The sequence below is a fragment of the Anomaloglossus baeobatrachus genome, chromosome 8, assembly GCF_048569485.1.
Source record: "Anomaloglossus baeobatrachus isolate aAnoBae1 chromosome 8, aAnoBae1.hap1, whole genome shotgun sequence".
NCBI classification, from domain to species: domain Eukaryota; kingdom Metazoa; phylum Chordata; class Amphibia; order Anura; family Aromobatidae; genus Anomaloglossus; species Anomaloglossus baeobatrachus.
Window position 1 is genome coordinate 117,764,568 of NC_134360.1, and position 17,208 is coordinate 117,781,775.

The 17,208-nt window shown below is 51.8% G+C and overlaps 1 protein-coding gene across 4 annotated transcripts in view; it reads left to right on the forward strand.

Moving 5' to 3' along the window:
• Positions 1 to 17,208, forward strand: part of FOXRED2 (FAD dependent oxidoreductase domain containing 2) — a 422,513-nt gene that overhangs the window by 121,563 nt on the left and 283,742 nt on the right. The window lies entirely within an intron of this gene.

The following is a 17,208-nucleotide window of genomic DNA, read 5'->3' on the forward strand; positions in this document are numbered from 1 at the left end:
CTAGCTTATTTGTGTTTCCTTCCACACTGCCATATGAAGGCTTGTTTTTCTTGCAGGAAAAGATTAAATTTTGAATTTCACTATTGATTGTATCATATAGCATAGGAAAAAATGTGGTGAAGAATTTCAAGTGTGGTGAAAGAGTAAAAAAAATAAAATACATAATGCAAAAATGAGGGGTGCATCTAAAAATCCGAATACAGTTTACCGGAGGTGGTGGAGAGGGGTCGCAGGAGGCATGTGCTGTGCTGGCGCCTATGCAGCAGCGAGGGGCTGTACTGGGGCCTGTGTGGCAGCAGTCGGCTGTGCGAGGCCTGTGCGGTGGTGACGGGCTGGGGCTGGTGCGGCAGTGAGCTGTGACGCAGGGGCATCTTGAAAATGTCGGCAGTGCGGGGTTCAAATAATGGCGCCCAGTGGCGGCGCATGCGCAGATGGAGCTCTCTGCTCAAGATCTCCTCTGCGCATGCGTCATTTCCGGCTCATTGATCTCTCAGCAGCGGACTCTGGGACACCCGCACCACCCGCAGCATCGACCCGCTACACCACCGCTGCCAGCCCCCCTTGGTAAGAGACCACCGGATTGAAAGACGAACCCCATTTTTTTTTACTCTAAATTTGGGGTGCTTCTGATAATCCAGTGCATATTATGAATCGAAAAAATATGGTTATTCTCCAGGACAGTGCAATTATGTCGACACCAAACTTTTATTTATTTTTCTTTCTATATGTAATGTAACAATGTGGGGCCCCGAGTGTATGGGGGCCACACGTCAGGTATCGGGATTAACGCACACCGGAAGAATTTGTCTCTTTAACAGACCATAGGGTTTATTAACAGCTCAAATAAACCATGCTAGGTCCCATAACAGAAAGATGCCATGCCTTGGCTTTATCCTCAAAGTCCAACACATAACATAAAGTCCACACGCTCTTGTACTTCCTCACACGTGTCACTGACCCTTGTCAGTACTTGGCTTTATCCTTAAAGTCCGATCCGGGTTACCTTCCTCTGAAGGCGGCTTGTGTCCTTACCAAGTTCCCCCTGGCTCCTATATATATATATATATATATATATATATATATATATATATATATATATATACTAAAAGGTGGCCCGATTCTAATGCATCGGGTATTCTAGAATTTATTGTGTAGTTAATGTATGATTTTTGTTATATATATAAATATATATATATATATATATATATATATATATATATAAATAAATATATATATATATATATATAAATATATATATATATATATATATATATAGATGTTGTTGTGTGTAGTTGCCAAGTGTTTGTGTAGGGCGCTGTAAATGTTCTGGGTGTTGTCTGGGTGTGGGGGTGTGTGAGAGCGGTGTTGTTTGTGTGTTGTGTGTGTTGCGTTGTTTGTGGAGCGCTGTGTGTCTGCAGCGTTGTGTGTGGTGCTGCGTGTGTTGCGCGTTTTGTGTGGGTGTGTGTGTGTTTTGGGGGGAGGTATGTTTTGTGCAGTGTGTGTGTGTGTGTTGGAGGAATAGTCCTGGGGAGAGAGGAGTATAATAGGAGGAGTAGTCCTGGGGAGAGAGGAGTATAATAGGAGGAGTAGTCCTGGGGGGAGAGGAGTATAATAGAAGAAGTAGTCCTGGGGGGAGAGGAGTATAATAGGAGGAGTAGTCCTGGGGGGAGAGAAGGATAATAGAAGGAGTAGTCCTGGGGAGAGAGGAGTATAATAGGAGTAGTAGTCCTGGGGGTAGAGGAGTATAGTAGAAGGAGTAGTCCTGGGGGGAGAGGAGTATAATAGGAGGAGTAGTCCTGGGGGCAGAAGAATATAATAGGTGGAGTAGTCCTGGGGGGGAGGTGTCTAATTGGTGGAGTAATCCTGGGGGAGAGGTGTCTAGTAGGTGGAGTAGTCCTGAGGGGGAGGTGTATAGGTGCCCAATGTGTGTGGGGGGCGTAGCCAAGTGGGCAAGGTGTGCAGAGGGCGTGGCCGAGCGGGCACAGTGTGCGGGGGGGCCGAGCGGGCACAGTGTGCGGGGGGGCCGTGCGGGCACAGTGTGTAGGGAGCGTGGCCGAGGGGGCACAGTGTGTGGGGGCGTGGCCGAGCGGTCAATGCGTATGGGGGGCGTGGCCGAGCGGGCAATGCGTGCGGGGGGGGCGTGGCCGAGCAGAGCGGCCAATGTGACGGTTGTCACTGTAATGACGTCATTTTGGAGCAAGACAGACAGAATAAGGTAAATATATATATATATATATATATAATGTATGTGTGTGTGTGTGTGTGTGTGTGTGTGTGTGTGTATGTATATGTATGTGTATATATATACACCCACTACAGTGTTCAAAAGTTTGAGGTCACCCAGTCAATTTTGTCTTTTCCATGAAAAATCATACTTTTATTTATCAAATGTCAAATGAGTTGCGTAATGAATAGAAAATATAGAAATATAGTCCAGACATTGACTAGGTAAGAAATAATGGTGTTTACTTGAAATAATAATTTTCTCCTTCACACTTTGCTTTCGTCATTCTAGCTGTTAATTTGCTGAGGTGATGATGTGGAGATATTTCACCCCATGCTTCCAGAAGCCCCTTCCACAAGTTGGATTGGCTTGATGGGCACTTTTGCGTACCATACAGTCAAGCTGCTCCCACAACAGCTTGATAGGGTTTAGATCTGGGGACTGGGACAGCTACTCCATTACAGATAGAATACCAGCTGCCTGTGACACGCCCACCAGGGCCGTTGGGGCACTCAGAATCGGGCCAGTTCTATTCTGGGAGCTTACGGCAGCAGGACCCGACTCCCTGACCCTGGCAGTGTTGTTTTAAATGAGTGGGGGATATTTACATGAAATATGTCGTGACAGCACCCGTGGTATGCGGCAACATATGGGCTGCCGCTGCCATTCAGTTCTCCTACGGTCGGTGGTGATGCAGCAGAAGTGGTTCAGCTCTCCATGGGTAGAGCTTAAACCCAGGGCAAATGATCTGGTATGATGGAGGAATTAACATTGGGGTACAGGACCGAAGACGCAGGCAATAACTGGACATCACAAGAACCGTAGTTTCCTTTTACCTTTTACTCCGTAGTAGATGGTACAGGTCCGGGGGACTCGTCCAAACGGTAACGGAGGTCCGGGCAGCCTGGAAGCAATTGAGAGGATCCATCTTGCCTGGTGGGTTCAGAAGCCTTCCTTTGGCTCTGTAACGTGTGGGTCCCTGTTGCTTGAAGCTATGCTGCGGCCCTCTTCCTGATGTTGGTACTGGTTCTCACCCGTATGGCAGGCAGCGCGAGCCTTTTACAGGGGCCGCTCCTCCGGTAACGGCTCCAGGCTCTACTCTGCTGCTGTGTCCCGGGCGCTCTGTGTGGCCAGAAGACATGCAGTCTCCTTGCCCTTCAGATTCAACTGCTGGGACTTCAGTACCCACGCAGCCTAGGACTCCGGTGTGCTGTCATCTGCGCTCTGCTCTGAGATAGCTCTGTCATAGCTCTGTTCTCCAGTGTTAAGCTCACCGGGGAGCGGCGAGCGTCCGGAGGTGTACCCACTGGACCGTGCACCGGACTCCCCTGAGAAGGCAACCAACAGCGAACCCCTGTACAGGGATTGTGCGGCGCCTCCCCAGAAGGCCTAAATGCACGGCAGCCAGGAACCGGTGGTTCTCTGTACGACCAGGCGTAGCTCGGGTACGACGTCTGCAGCAGGCAGAACACGGGTGTGGTACCGGAGATGTTCACTGCGGGTATGGCCGGTGACGTCCACTGCGGGTATGGCCGGTGACGTCCACTGCGGGTATGGCCGGTGACGTCCACTGCGAGTATGGCTGGTGTTGTCCACTGCGGGTATGGCTGGTGACGTCCACTGGGGGTATGGCTGGTGACATCCACTGCGGGTATGGCTGGTGACGTCCACTGCGGGTATGGCCGGAAGGTACAGACGGCACTACGGTGAGATAGAGTATTAGTAACGGGCAGATAACAAACAGGTAACAGAAGTACAAAGGGGCCTGAACACTAGCAGAGCTCAAGTAGAAGTGTTGCTCGGGCGCCTGCTGCCGGGGGAGGTGGACCTAAATACCTATTAGGTAACAGGTGACCTCTGAGGTCACTTCCAGAAAACGGGGCATACCACTTTAAGAAAGGGGGCGTGGCCCCACGCGCTGCCTAGAGTCACTTACTGCAATTCTGTGTGAGGACGGGAGACAGGAAGAGGCTGCAGCAGGCCTGGGAGTAGGAGCAACGTCTGCAGAGCCATAGGACCGGAAAGAGGAAGGCCTTCGCTGCCTGGGACTGGGACCAGGAGTGCACGTGGGAGCCATGCTGGGACTGGGCAGATGTGAGGGAGAGCTCCCCCCCCGGGGTCTGGTGGGAACAGGCGTTACAGTACCCCCCCTGAAGCCCCCTCCTCCTCAGGAAGCTCCGGAGGAGACAAGGAGCATCCACCTCCTCCGCAGGTACCCACGTCCTCTCCTCAGGACCGAACCCCTTCCAGTCTACATATAGGTTATACCTCGGACCTCCTTAGCCGCAAGGATGGCTTTTACCTCATAGACGTCATCATCACCAACAGGAGGAGGCGAAGCCCCAGGATCACTGTGGAAATGGCTCAGGAACACCGGCTTGAGGAGGGACACATGGAAGGAGTTCGTGATGTGAAGTGTAGACGGCAGCTTCAACTTGTAGGACACCTCATTGATCCGTCGGAGCACTTCAAAGGGACCAATGAAGCGGGGACCCAGCTTGTAAGACGGCTGTTTCAGGCGGACATACTTAAGGGGGCTTTACACGCTGCGACATCGCTAATGCGGAGTCGTTGGGGTCACGGAATTTGTGACGCACATCCGGCCGCATTAGCGATGTTGCTGCGTGTGACACCGATGAGCGATTTTGCATCGTTGCAAAAACGTGCAAAATCGCTCATCGGTGACATGAGGGTCCATTCTCGATTATCGTTACTGCAGCAGTAACGATGTAGTTTGTCGCTCCTGCGGCAGCACACATCGCTATGTGTGACGCCGCAGGAACGAGGAACCTCTCCTTACCTGCCTCCCGGCCGCTATGAGGAAGGAAGTAGGTGGGCGGGATGTTCCGGCCACTCATCTCCGCCCCTCCGCTTCTATTGGGCGGCCGCTCAGTGACGTCGCTGTGACGCCGCACGGACAACCCCCTTAGAAAGGAGGCGGTTCGCCGGTCACAGCGACGTCGCCGGGCAGGTAAGTATATGTGACGGGTCTGCGCGATGTTGTTCGGCACGGGCAGCGATTTGCCCGTGTCGCACAACAGATGGGGGCGGGTACCCACGCTAGCGATATCGGGACAGATATCGCAGCTTGTAAAGTAGCCTTTAGACGGGAGCCAGACTTTATCTCCGGGTTGAAAGAAAGGAACATTCAGACGGTTCTTGTCAGCGTGTTTCTTCATGCGGACAGAGGACCGTTAAAGAGCCGACTTGTTCTCAGCCCAGACGGCGGAGAAGGACCTCATGAGGTCATCAGCTACAGGGTTGCCTGAAGAACATGTCACAGGGCACGGCACTTTGGGTCGCTGTCCATGCACCACCTGGAACGGGGATTTAGCAGAGGACTCACTTTCATGATTGTTGTAGGAGAACTCGGCCCATGGAAGCAGTTTGACCCAGTTGCTGTGGTGTTCGTCCACGAAGTGGCGGATATAGTTAGTCAAGACTTGGTTAATGCGCTCCACTTGCCCATTGGACTGAGGGTGGTAGGCAGAAGAAAAGTCCAATTCCACATCCATCGTCTTGCAGACTGCTCTCCAAAATCGAGCGGTGAACTGGACCCCTCTGTCGGATACGATCTGGAGAGGCAAGCCGTGAAGCCGGAAGATGTGTTGAATAAATAGTTCAGCAAGAACCGGAGCGGACGGTAGCCCGGTGAGTGGTGTGAAGTGGGCCATCTTGGAGAACCGGTCCACCACCACCCAGATGACTGTGCAGCCAGACGATTTTGGCAGGTCTGTGATGAAATCCATGCCGATATGTTGCCATGGAGCAGATGGTATGGGTAAAGGAAGCAAAGGGCCTGCTGGAAGAGTCTTCGGGACCTTGTTCCGGGCACAAGAGGAACAGGATGAAACAAAGTCCTGGACGTCTTGACGTAGCCCTGGCCACCAGTAATAACGGGATATCAATTGCAGAGATTTTTTTTGACCCACATGACCTGCTATTCGGGAAGAGTGTCCCCACCGGAGTACACGTTCCCTATCGGCCTCAGCAACAAACGTTTTACCGGGAGGAAGGTGGAGCATGTCAATCAGTGCCGCCATTAGCTTGGAAGGTTCAATGATGTGCCGGGGTTCATCCTCCTGATCCACTAACAGGATGATCGAGACAGCGCATCGGCCTTCAGATTCTTCTCGGCTGGACGAAAGTGCAGAACAAAATCAAAGCGGGCGAAGAACAATGACCATCGGGCCTGTCGGGGGTTTAGCCTTTGGGCTGTCTGGAGATATGCCAGGTTCTTGTGGTCGGTATAGATGGTAACTGTATGCAATGACTCCTCCAGCTGATATCGCCATTCCTCCAGGGCCAACTTGATTGCCAGCAACTCACGGTCTCCAATGGAGTAGTTTCGTTCTGCTGGGGAGAAAACCTTAGAAAAGAAGCCACAGGTTACTGTCTTACCCTCGGACGTTTTCTGTGTAAGGACCGCATCGGCTCCGGATGAGGAGGCGTCTACCTCAAGGATAAACGGCTTGTCAGTGTTGGGTCTTTGTAAGGCTGGAGCAGAAGCGAAGGCTCGTGTAAGGGACAGGAAGGAGTCTTCAGCTTCCGGGGTCCACTTCTTTGGGTTCTCCCCTTTGCGAGTGAGAGAGGATATGGGGCGTACCAGGAACGAGAAATGTGGGATGAACTGCCGGTAATAGTTGGCAAATCTCAGGAATCGCTGGATAGCTTTCAACCCTTCCGGACGGGGCCACTTCAGTACGGCTGCCAACTTATCTGGATCCATCTTCAGACCGGTATCAGAGACTATGTGGCCAAGGAAGGGTAGCGAGGTCTGCTCAAACAGGCATTTCTCAAGTTTGGCGTAACGACGAATCTCCCTCAATCTCCGCAGGACAAGACGGACATGTCTTCGATGGGTATGCAAATCTGGAGAGAAGATAAGGATGTCGTCCAAGTACACGACTACACAGGTATAGAGAAGATCACGGAAGACGTCGTTCACAAACTCTTGGAAGACCGCCGGAGCGTTACTGAGCCCGAAGGGCATCACTCGGTATTCGTAGTGCCCGTTGTGACGACATGGACTCTCATGGGTTAAAGTTTCTTAAAATTCAGCCAGACAGGATGATAGATTGTTTATAGACGGGGATAAGTCCCTCATTGTTTCTACAAGACTCTTGTTGACTCATGTAATTGTGTTGGCCACTAAAAGCCAGACGCATTGTTTCTCCAGACTCTTTCAGTAACCATTGTAACGTAGTTGTGTATTGCTAATGTGATTACCTTAGTAGCCATTGTCGAGTCTGTGACTTGCAGACTTCATGTAGATATCTTCAGTATTTCTATGCACATCATTTAAATGAACATTGTCCATGCAGCTTGAGATTCATCCAATGGGAGAGGCGATCTTGTCCAACCAATCGATGAGGACGCAGTGTATCTAAGTGGAAGGCTGTGGCTATAAAAGGGATTTTTTTTAAGCCACCAGGTCGTTGATGGATGCTGATGGATCCAGTCTAAGCTCTTTGGAGCTGACTATAGGATCAGGATATCTTATGGCTTCAATGTAGGGACTCTGGTTCCGGTTGGAAACCATATCCACAGCCTAGGGATTTCGACTCCGGCTGCCAGGATTGTAACATCATACCAGGACTACCTAAGGAGAACACTTAGGTTGGGACAGTTCAGTCACCTGTTACAGACTTTGCAGACCTCACACAGCTTCCTGAATCTGGCATTATTCCTTTCTCGGTGGGTGCCCGCCAAAAGCGGGGTGCTGCTGGATTGGAGTAAATAGCCCTGGAACCTCTGAGGCATGGACATTCTGAATCCCTGGTGAGCCAGCGGAAGGGTGAGACTCTGTTGCCTGTTACATTTGTGTTTTGCTGGTTATGTGTTATGTGCCGTTAATTGTTTGGGGATCCAATAAAGTCTAATTATTGTGGTTCCCTCACCCTGTGTTGTCTGAGTAGTGTTACGCCCACGGTTAAGGAGGCCGGCGTTCAGTTGGGATGAGCCCTGAGCCACGCTGTCTTTCTAAAGGCGGTGGGTTTTAGTGGACGAGAGCACCCACTGAGCCGCGTGTCTCCACACCCGTCACGAGTGTTGAACGCGGTCTTCCATTCGTCTCCCGACCGAATGCGGACCAGATTGTGCGCACCCCGGAGATCTAACTTGGAAAAGATCTTGGCACCTCGGAAGCGGTCAAACAGTTCCGGTATAAGGGGTAGCGGGTACCTGTTTTTTACCGTGATCTTATTCAATCCGCGGTAGTCAATGCAAGGCCGTAGACCCCCATCCTTTTTTCCCACAAAGAAGAAGCCCGCTCCGGCGGGAGAGGAGGATTTTCAGATGAAGCCTCGTGCTAAATTCTCCTTTATGTATTCAGACATGGCTTGGGTCTCTTCTCGCGACAGTGGGTAGATGCGCCCACGAGGAGCGGCTGTCCCGGGGAGCAGGTCGATGGGACAATCGTAGGGTCTGTGTGGCGGCAACATCTCAGCCTCCTTGTCAAAGACATCGGCAAAGGACCAGTAGGTGGGAGGTAACCCGGGAAGGCTGACCGGTTCGACTGGTGGGTGCGTAGGATGCACTGGTTTCAGGCAGTTAGTGTGGCAAGAAGCACCCCATTGCAGGATGTCTCCGGAATCCCAGTCCAGCACTGGCTTGTGTGACCGAAGCCAGGGTATTCCCAGTAGTAGGGCATGCGTCATGCCAGGGAGTACGTGGAAGGCGATTGTCTCAGAGTGCAGCAACCCCACTTGCATTGTACAGTTCTCTGTGATGTACCGGATGGGTTCGGAAAGCGGTTTTCCATCCACGGAAGAAAGACTGATGGGGGTAGCAAGACATCGGACGGGAATCTGGTGTAGGTCCACCACAGACTGCTGTATAAAGTTCCCAGCAGAGCCGGAATCCAGGAACGCATGCTTTGACAACCGGATGGAACCGCAGGACAGGGATACGGGTACATGGAGAAAAGGAGAGGACTTGGTGTGACCTAGGGTGGTCTCTCCGATGGACCCTAGGCTCTGTAGTTTTCCGGCTTTACTGGACAGTCCTGAATCAGATGTTTGGCACTTCCACAGTAGAAGCACTCTCCTGCCATTCTCCATTTCCTCTGCCGCAGTCTGGATTCAGTGACGCGATCAACCTCCATGGGCTCGTTCAGAGCAGTAGGCCTGGTGGAGGGAGGTAACATCGGCCGTTGGAAGGCGGGCGCAAGGTGCGGGGTTCTTCTCGCCCGGGTGACTTCTCTGGCACGCTCTTGGAAGCGGAGATCAATACGGGTAGCCAGAGAGATCAGCTCTTCCAGGGTGGTAGGTACATCCCGGCCGGCCAGTTCATCCTTGATTTTTCCGGATAATCCTTCCCAGAAGGCAGCTACCAAGGCGTCATTGTTCCACTTGAGTTCGGAGGACAGAGTGCGGAACTCGATTGCATACTGTCCCACGGTGAGATTCCCCTGGCGGATTCTCATGAGCGAAGAGGCAGTAGACGAGAGACGGCCTGGCTCATCGAACACTTTACGGAAGGTATTCAAAAAGACGGACAGGACTTGAACGGTCGGTTCATTCCTCTCCCAGAGCGGATTCATCCAAGCCAGAACCTGACTAGTCAGATGAGACATGACAAATGCAATTTTCGAGCGATCAGTCGCTCGCTGCAGCGGCAACAGCTCAAAGTGCAGTGAGCACTGGTTCGCGACACAAACTGGGATCCCCTCCATACATGGGTGGGGAGGCTAGGCGGGAAGGAGACATGCATGTCGACAAACCCGTAGTGTCGGTGGTTGTTGAGGAGGCCAGGTTCTGCAGGGCGTACAGACGGGAATCCACGGATGCCATGTCAACGGCCATGTGTCTCTGGGCCTCATGCTGGCGGGAAAGCTCCCTCTGTAATTCCACTAGTTGGGAAGCGTCAGAGGATCCGGATGTTTGCATGGATGCCAGACGGGATTCCACGGACTTTATGTGAGCCACTAATCTTGCTTGGGTCTCGCGTTGGCGTGGGAGCTCCTGTTGCAAGTCGGTCAGGGGATTAGTCTTGATCCCGGCGGAGTCCATGGCCCGAGCAAACTGTTAAGCTCACCGTGGAGCGGCGAGCATCCGGAGGTGAACCCACTGGACCGTGCACTGGACTCCCCTGAGAAGGCGACCAACAGCGAACCCCTGTACAGGGATTGTGCGGCGCCTCCCCAGAAGGCCTTAATGCACGGCAGCCAGGAACCGGTGATTAGTCTCTGTACGACCAGGCGTAGCTCGGGTACGACGTCTGCAGCAGCCAGAACACGGGTGTGGTACCGGAGATGTTCACTGCGGGTATGGCCGGTGACGTCCACTGCAGGTATGGCCGGTGACGTCCACTGCGGGTATGGCCGGTGACGTCCACTGCGGGTATGGCCGGTGACATCCACTGCGGGTATGGCTGGTGACGTCCACTGCGGGTATGGCTGGTGACGTCCACTGCGGGTATGGCTGGTGACGTCCACTGCGGGTATGGCTGGTGACGTCCACTGCGGGTATGGCTGGTGACGTCCACTTCGGGTATGGCCGGAAGGTACAGACGGCACTACGGTGAGATAGAGTATTAGTAACGGGCAGATAACAAACAGGTAACAGAAGTACAAAGGGGCCTGAACACTAGCAGAGCTCAAGTAGAAGTGTTGCTCGGGCGCCTGCTGCCGGGGGAGGTGAACCTAAATACCCATTAGGTAACAGGTGACCTCTGAGGTCACTTCCAGAAAACGGGGCATACCACTTTAAGAAAGGGGCGTGGCCTCGCGCGCAGCCTAGAGTCACTTACTGCAATTTTGTGTGAGGACGGGAGACAGGAAGAGGCTGCAGCAGGCCTGGGAGTAGGAGCAGCGTCTGCAGAGCCATAGGACCGGAAAGAGGAAGGCCTTCGCTGCCTGGGACTGGGACCAGGAGTGCACGTGGGAGCCATGCTGGGACTGGGCAGATGTGAGGGAGAGCTCCCCCCCGGGGTCTGGTGGGACCAGGCGTTACACCCGGGCTCTCTCGCTAGACTGTCTCCTCGATTTTTCCTCTGCTCCTTTCAGTTTCACTTCTGTGTGTCTTACTAACCCCTCCCCTAGGCCAGAATTCACAACTGAGTGAATCACAACACATCATCTTGGTTTTAGAGCTCCCCCTTCTGACCTGGAGTTAGGAAAGTGTTGACTGCTAGTGCTACCTAGCATGGCGACACCCCTCTTGCTTCCAGGCATAGCATCACCCCCTGTGAGGGGGACAACGCTACTGTGGCAACCGGACCACTGGGGTGCCACACCTGCTTCTTCCTTAAATTGTTCATGCATAATGTGGAGGTGTGCTTTGGGTCATTGTCTTGTTGTAGGATGACATTGGCTCCAATCAAGTGCTGTACACAGGGTATTTCTGTTTAATTTAATGTTACCTTCATTGAAAAAAAATGTGCTTTTCTTTTAAAACTAAGGAAATATCTAAGTGACCCTAAAATTTTGAAATTATATATATATATATATATATATATATATATATATATATATATATATATATATATATATATATTACAGTACAGACCAAAAGTTTGGACACACCTTCTCATTCAAAGAGTTTTCTTTATTTTCATGATTCTGAAAATTGTAGATTCACATTGAAGGCATCAAAACTATGAATTAACACATGTGGAATGAAATACTTAACAAAAAAGCGTGAAACAACTCAAAATATGTCTTACATTCTAGGTTCTTCAAAGTAGCCACCTTTTGCTTTGATTACTGCTTTGCACACTCTTGTCATTCTCTTGATGAGCTTCAAGAGGTAGTCACCGGAAATGGTTTTCACTTCACAGGTGTGCCCTGTCAGGTGTATTAAGTGGGATTTCTTGCCTTATAAATGGGGTTGGGACCATCAGTTGTGTTGTATAGACGTCTGGTGGATACACAGCTGATAGTCCTACTGAATAGACTGTTAGCTGCTTTTTTCTTGCCATAATACAAATTCTAAGTAAAGAAAAACGAGTGGCCATCATTCTTTAAGAAATGAAGGTCAGTCAGTCCAAAAATTTGGAAAAACTTTGAAACTGTCCCGAAGTGCAGTGTCAAAAACAATCAAACTCTACAAAGAAACTGGCTCACATGAGGACCGCCCCAGGAAAGGAAGACCAAAAGTCACCTCTGCTGCGGAGGATAAGTTTATTAGAGTCACCAGCCTCAGAAATCGCAGGTTAACAGCAGCTCAGATTAGAGACCAGGTCAATGCCACACAGAGTTCTAGCAGCAGACACATCTGTAGAACAACAGTTAAGAGGAGACTTTGTGCAGCAGGCCTGCATGGTAAAATAGCTGCTAGGAAACCACTGCTAAGGACAGGCAACAAGCAGAAGAGACTTGTTTGGGCTAAAGAACACAAGGAATGGACATTAGATTAGTGGAAATCTGTGCTTTGGTCTGAGGAGTCCAAATCTGAGATGTTTGGATCCAACCACCGTGTCTTTGTGCGACGCAGAAAAGGTGAACGGATGGACTCTACATGCCTGGTTCCAACCGTGAAGCATGGAGGAGGAGGTGTGATGGTGTGGGATTGCTTTGCTGGTGACACTGTTGGCGATTTATTCAAAATTGAAAACATACTGAACCAGCATGGCTACCACAGCTTTTTGCAGCGGCATGCTATTCCATCTGGTTTGCGTTTAGTTGGACCATCATTTACTTTTCAACAGGACAATGACCCCAAACACACCTCTAGGCTGTGTAAGGGCTATTTGACTAAGGAGGAGAGTCATGGGGTGCTACACCAGATGACCTGGCCTCCACAGTCACCAGACCTAAACCCAATCGAGATGGTTTGGGGTGAGCTGGACCGTAGAGTGAAGGCAAAAGGGCCAACAAGTGCTAAGCATCTCTGGGAACTCCTTCAAGACTGTTGGAAGACCATTTCCGGTGACTACCTCTTGAAGCTCATCAAGAGAATGCCCAGTGTATGCAAAGCAAAAGGTGGCTACTTTGAAGAACCTAGAATATAAGACATATTTTGAGTTGTTTCACACTTTTTTGTTAAGTATTTTATTCTACATGTGTTAATTCATATTTTTGATGCCTTCAATGTGAATCTACAATTTTCAGTCATGAAAATAAAGAAAACTCTTTGAATGACAAGGTGTGTCCAAACTTTTGGGCTGTACTGTAATATATATATATAATTATATGACACCACTGGACTATCAGGTCGTCTCAGGGTACTACACAAGCTGCCCTTCCGTGCAGTATTCCACCTCCCTCTTGGTTCTGGGTCCCTACTTAAGTGGTGTTGCCTCCAACAGCAAATCAAATCCTAGAGGCACCCTGCACCACACCCACCTGACAGACCACTGGACGTCTTGAGTGGAATAGAGTCGCCCATCTGGGAGGTCGGGGAGGGGAGGTGAGAAGTGTAGAGAGTCGAATCTGGCTGTGAGTGGAGAAGGAGTTGGAAGTAGCCCTCGAGCTGAGAGGAGCTCAGAGGAAGTCGGGAGTGGTGACGCCTGAAGTAACTGCGTAGGTTGCAGATGGTGGTCTGGGCCTAGAGGAGTTGGACCCCCGGTCGCAGGGGATTGTGGCGAGGTGCTTGGACCTGTCGATGAGGACGGCCGGCAGCCTAGCCCTATCCCTGGTCCTGGCCGAAGATACAACGGGGTACACGGGCCCTAGGTCGGGGAGTAGCTTCAGGCAACCCGACAATTCACATAAGGAGAACAGAGCCTTTACGATTCGTTCCCACCCGCTCCAGAATCGGGGCATTAGCGCAACGAGGGGGATAGGACTTTCCAACCAAAATGGTCCAGAAAATCCCAAGCGTGAGCCCTGAGAGCAAGCTCCCATACTTAGCCATAGTAGGGAGCGGGGCCCGGCTAGTTCCATGCTACCGGGCCATCAAGTTGAAGTCAAACTAAGTGCCAGGAGGCAGGTCACGGATCACCAGGCAGCACCACTGGGGTACGGGACCCGGACGAGCTCCCCTTAGTGTCAGCGGTGCCCAGAGACTTGGTTTACCCGGCTGTCAGTGTCTGCCTATGAACTGAGTGAGTACGAGAGTGACCCCTGCACCCCCTCACTGAGTCCCGGGGCACCCCCTACCCGTGGAGGGTTACAACACCTTGCTACCTCCGCTCCATCACCCCCGGGTACTCCCAACAGCAGCTGTGGTACTCCAAATTACCACACACCACGGGTGGCATCACGAACTATAACTCCCCTGTAAATACCACCTTTTCATTCGAGTGGTCTCACGACCCCCGGGTCCGGAGACCCTCGAGCCATAGCGAACCTGGATCCGAGCAGCTCGGCTGCTTCCACAGGGGCGTTACACCTCGAAAAACTTGGCGTCACAAACCGGATACGAGCAGGACCCACTTACATGGGTGACGTGTGCCTTGAAAATCCAAACCACGAGTCAAGAGTCCCCATTTCCGCCATCTTCCGCCATGTTTTGGCACCAAAATGCCATCTTCTCGACCAAAAATGCGCGAAGCCGAAGCCCCGCCCTTCGTCCTGAGAGTTAGCCCGGAACCGGAAGTTCCCAGAGGGCCACAGTAGAGAAGTGAGTGGTGGGCAAAAACCGAGGAGGCGTGACTGCATGTAGCAGCGGAAGAGAAGCAGGGACGCCAGGACTCTGCCATAACGTTCCTGGACGCCGCAGAGGCAAGATGTCGGGAAGGCGTGAATGCTCCGCCGAGGATGCTGCTCCCGGTACAGCTGCCTGGATCGAGATTCGGAGAGCGGCCGCAGCGGTGCGGGTCCAAGAAAGAGAGGCCATGCGTGTGGGACGGGTAAGCAGAAACCCAGCTCTGGTTGACCCGGCCAATGTGGCCGCGGAGTCCGGTCTGCCTCCAACCACAGTCATCGCTCTGCCGCCTCTGGCCATAGCTGACCCCGAGACGCTGCCCACAACACCGGCAGCGGGCTCCTCAATTCCCACTGAAGAGGACCAGATCGTTGCTCCTGATCAAATCATCCCGGTTATGGTGGAATCGGAACCGGAGGAGATGGAGGGAAGCGATTCAGGTTCCAGCACTCGAGAGGCTGCATGGGTACCTCATTTTGGGAGCAACGGCTATCGCATGTCCCAGTCTTCGCAAACAATACATGAGTTAGAGATGATGGAGGTGGAAGCGGAGTCCACTTCAGATGAAGAGAATCCGGCCGAGACCATTTATGTAGCGGTGCCCATATGCCGTCGCTGTGGCTTACCAGGGCACTTTGCAAGAGTGTGCCCAGGAGGTGCCCGACGTTAAAGGGACCGGAACCTGCGAGTTTGAAAGTTTGGCCTGGACTGTCTCCTTTGTTGAACATTCTCCAGTGTTCCAAATGGAGGAGGCTGTCGGATCGGTTGCAGGGTCCCTGATGGAAAATGACAGGAAAAGTTATGCTACAAATAGACTGCGCTCTCCTTTTTTAACCTTTTTCCACTCTTTGTTACAGGGAAAAGGCCATCAGAGCCTTGGACGGTGCAGTACTGGTAGACAGCACCAGGAGTCCCCCGTGGGGGTCGGCGCAATAGGGCAATGGCTACCAGGTTGCTCAGGACTGCTACCAGGGTCGTCTTTGCAACACCCAGGACCTTAACCTGGTCACGGTCCCACGAATAGGAATGCAGTGGGTCAGGTTGTTTGGGTGGCGGGTTGATGGGATCCGGGACGTTGGGACTGCACTGTCGCAGGAAGAGGCTGCAACAGAGTAGGTTGAGCCTCCGCTACTAACATAATCGGTAGCGTTCCATAGTTGAAATGATGAACTCTAACTGTTTAGGAACGTTTAAGGACTGTGCCTCCCTAATGTGGGATGAAAATCTTGTAAATAAAATGTTTCCTTTTTTCTTACAGTTATGCAAATAAATCTCTGGATGTCCTGTAGATCGGGGACGAGCTACATTTAACCAAGGGGGAATGCGACGCCCCTGGACTATTCACCTGAGGAGAACGGAGTCTTTACGATTCGTTTCCACCCACTCCAGAATCGGGGCATTAGTGCAACGAGGGGGATTTCAATTTCAACGAGGGGGATTTGGGACTTTACAACCAAAATGGTCCAGAAAATCCCAAGCGTGAGCCCTGCGAGCAAGCTCCCATACTTAGACATAGGACGGAGCGGGGCCCGGCTAGTTCCATGCTACTGGGCTATCAAGTTGAAGTCAAACTTAAGTGCCAGGAGGCAGGTCACAAATCACCAGGCAGCACCACTTGGGGATGGGACCCGGACGAGCTCCCCTCAGCGGTAGTGGTACCCAGAGACTTGGTTTACCCGGTTGTCAGTCTCTGCCTATGAACTGAGTGAGTACGAGAGTGACCCCTGCATCCCCACAGCACCCCATCACCGAGTCCCGGGGCACCCCCTACCCGTGAAGGGTTACAACACCTTGCTGCCCCCACTCCATCACCCCCGGGTACTCCCAACGCCAGCAGTGGTACTCCAAATTACCACACACCACGGGTGGCGTCACGAACTATACCTTCCCTGTAAATACCCCCTTTGCATTTGAGTGGCCGCACGACCCCCGGGTCCGGAGACCCTCGAGCCACAGCGAACCCGGATCCGAGCAGCTCGGCTGCTTCCACGGGGGCGGTACATATACACTACAGTTCAAAGGTTTATAGTCACTTAGATATTTTCTTATTTTTGAAAGAAAAACACATTTTTTTCAATGAAACTAACATTAAATTAAACAGATATACACTCTATACATTGTTAATGTGGTAGATGACTATGCTCACTGCAAACGTCTGGTTTTTAATGCAATATCTACATAGGTGTATAGAGGCCCATTACCAACAACCACCACTCCAGTGTTCTAATGGTACATTGTGTTTGCTGCGTTAGAAGGCTGTTACGCTCACCGAGGAGCGGCGAGCGTCCGGAGGTGGACTCACTGGACCGTGCCCCGGACTCCCCTGAGAAGGCGACCAGCAGCGAACCCCTATACAGGGACTGTGCGGTGCCTCCCCAGAAGGCCTAGAAGCACGGCAGCCAGGAACCGGTGGTAGGAGTCTCTGTACGGCCAAGCATAGCTCGGGTACGATGT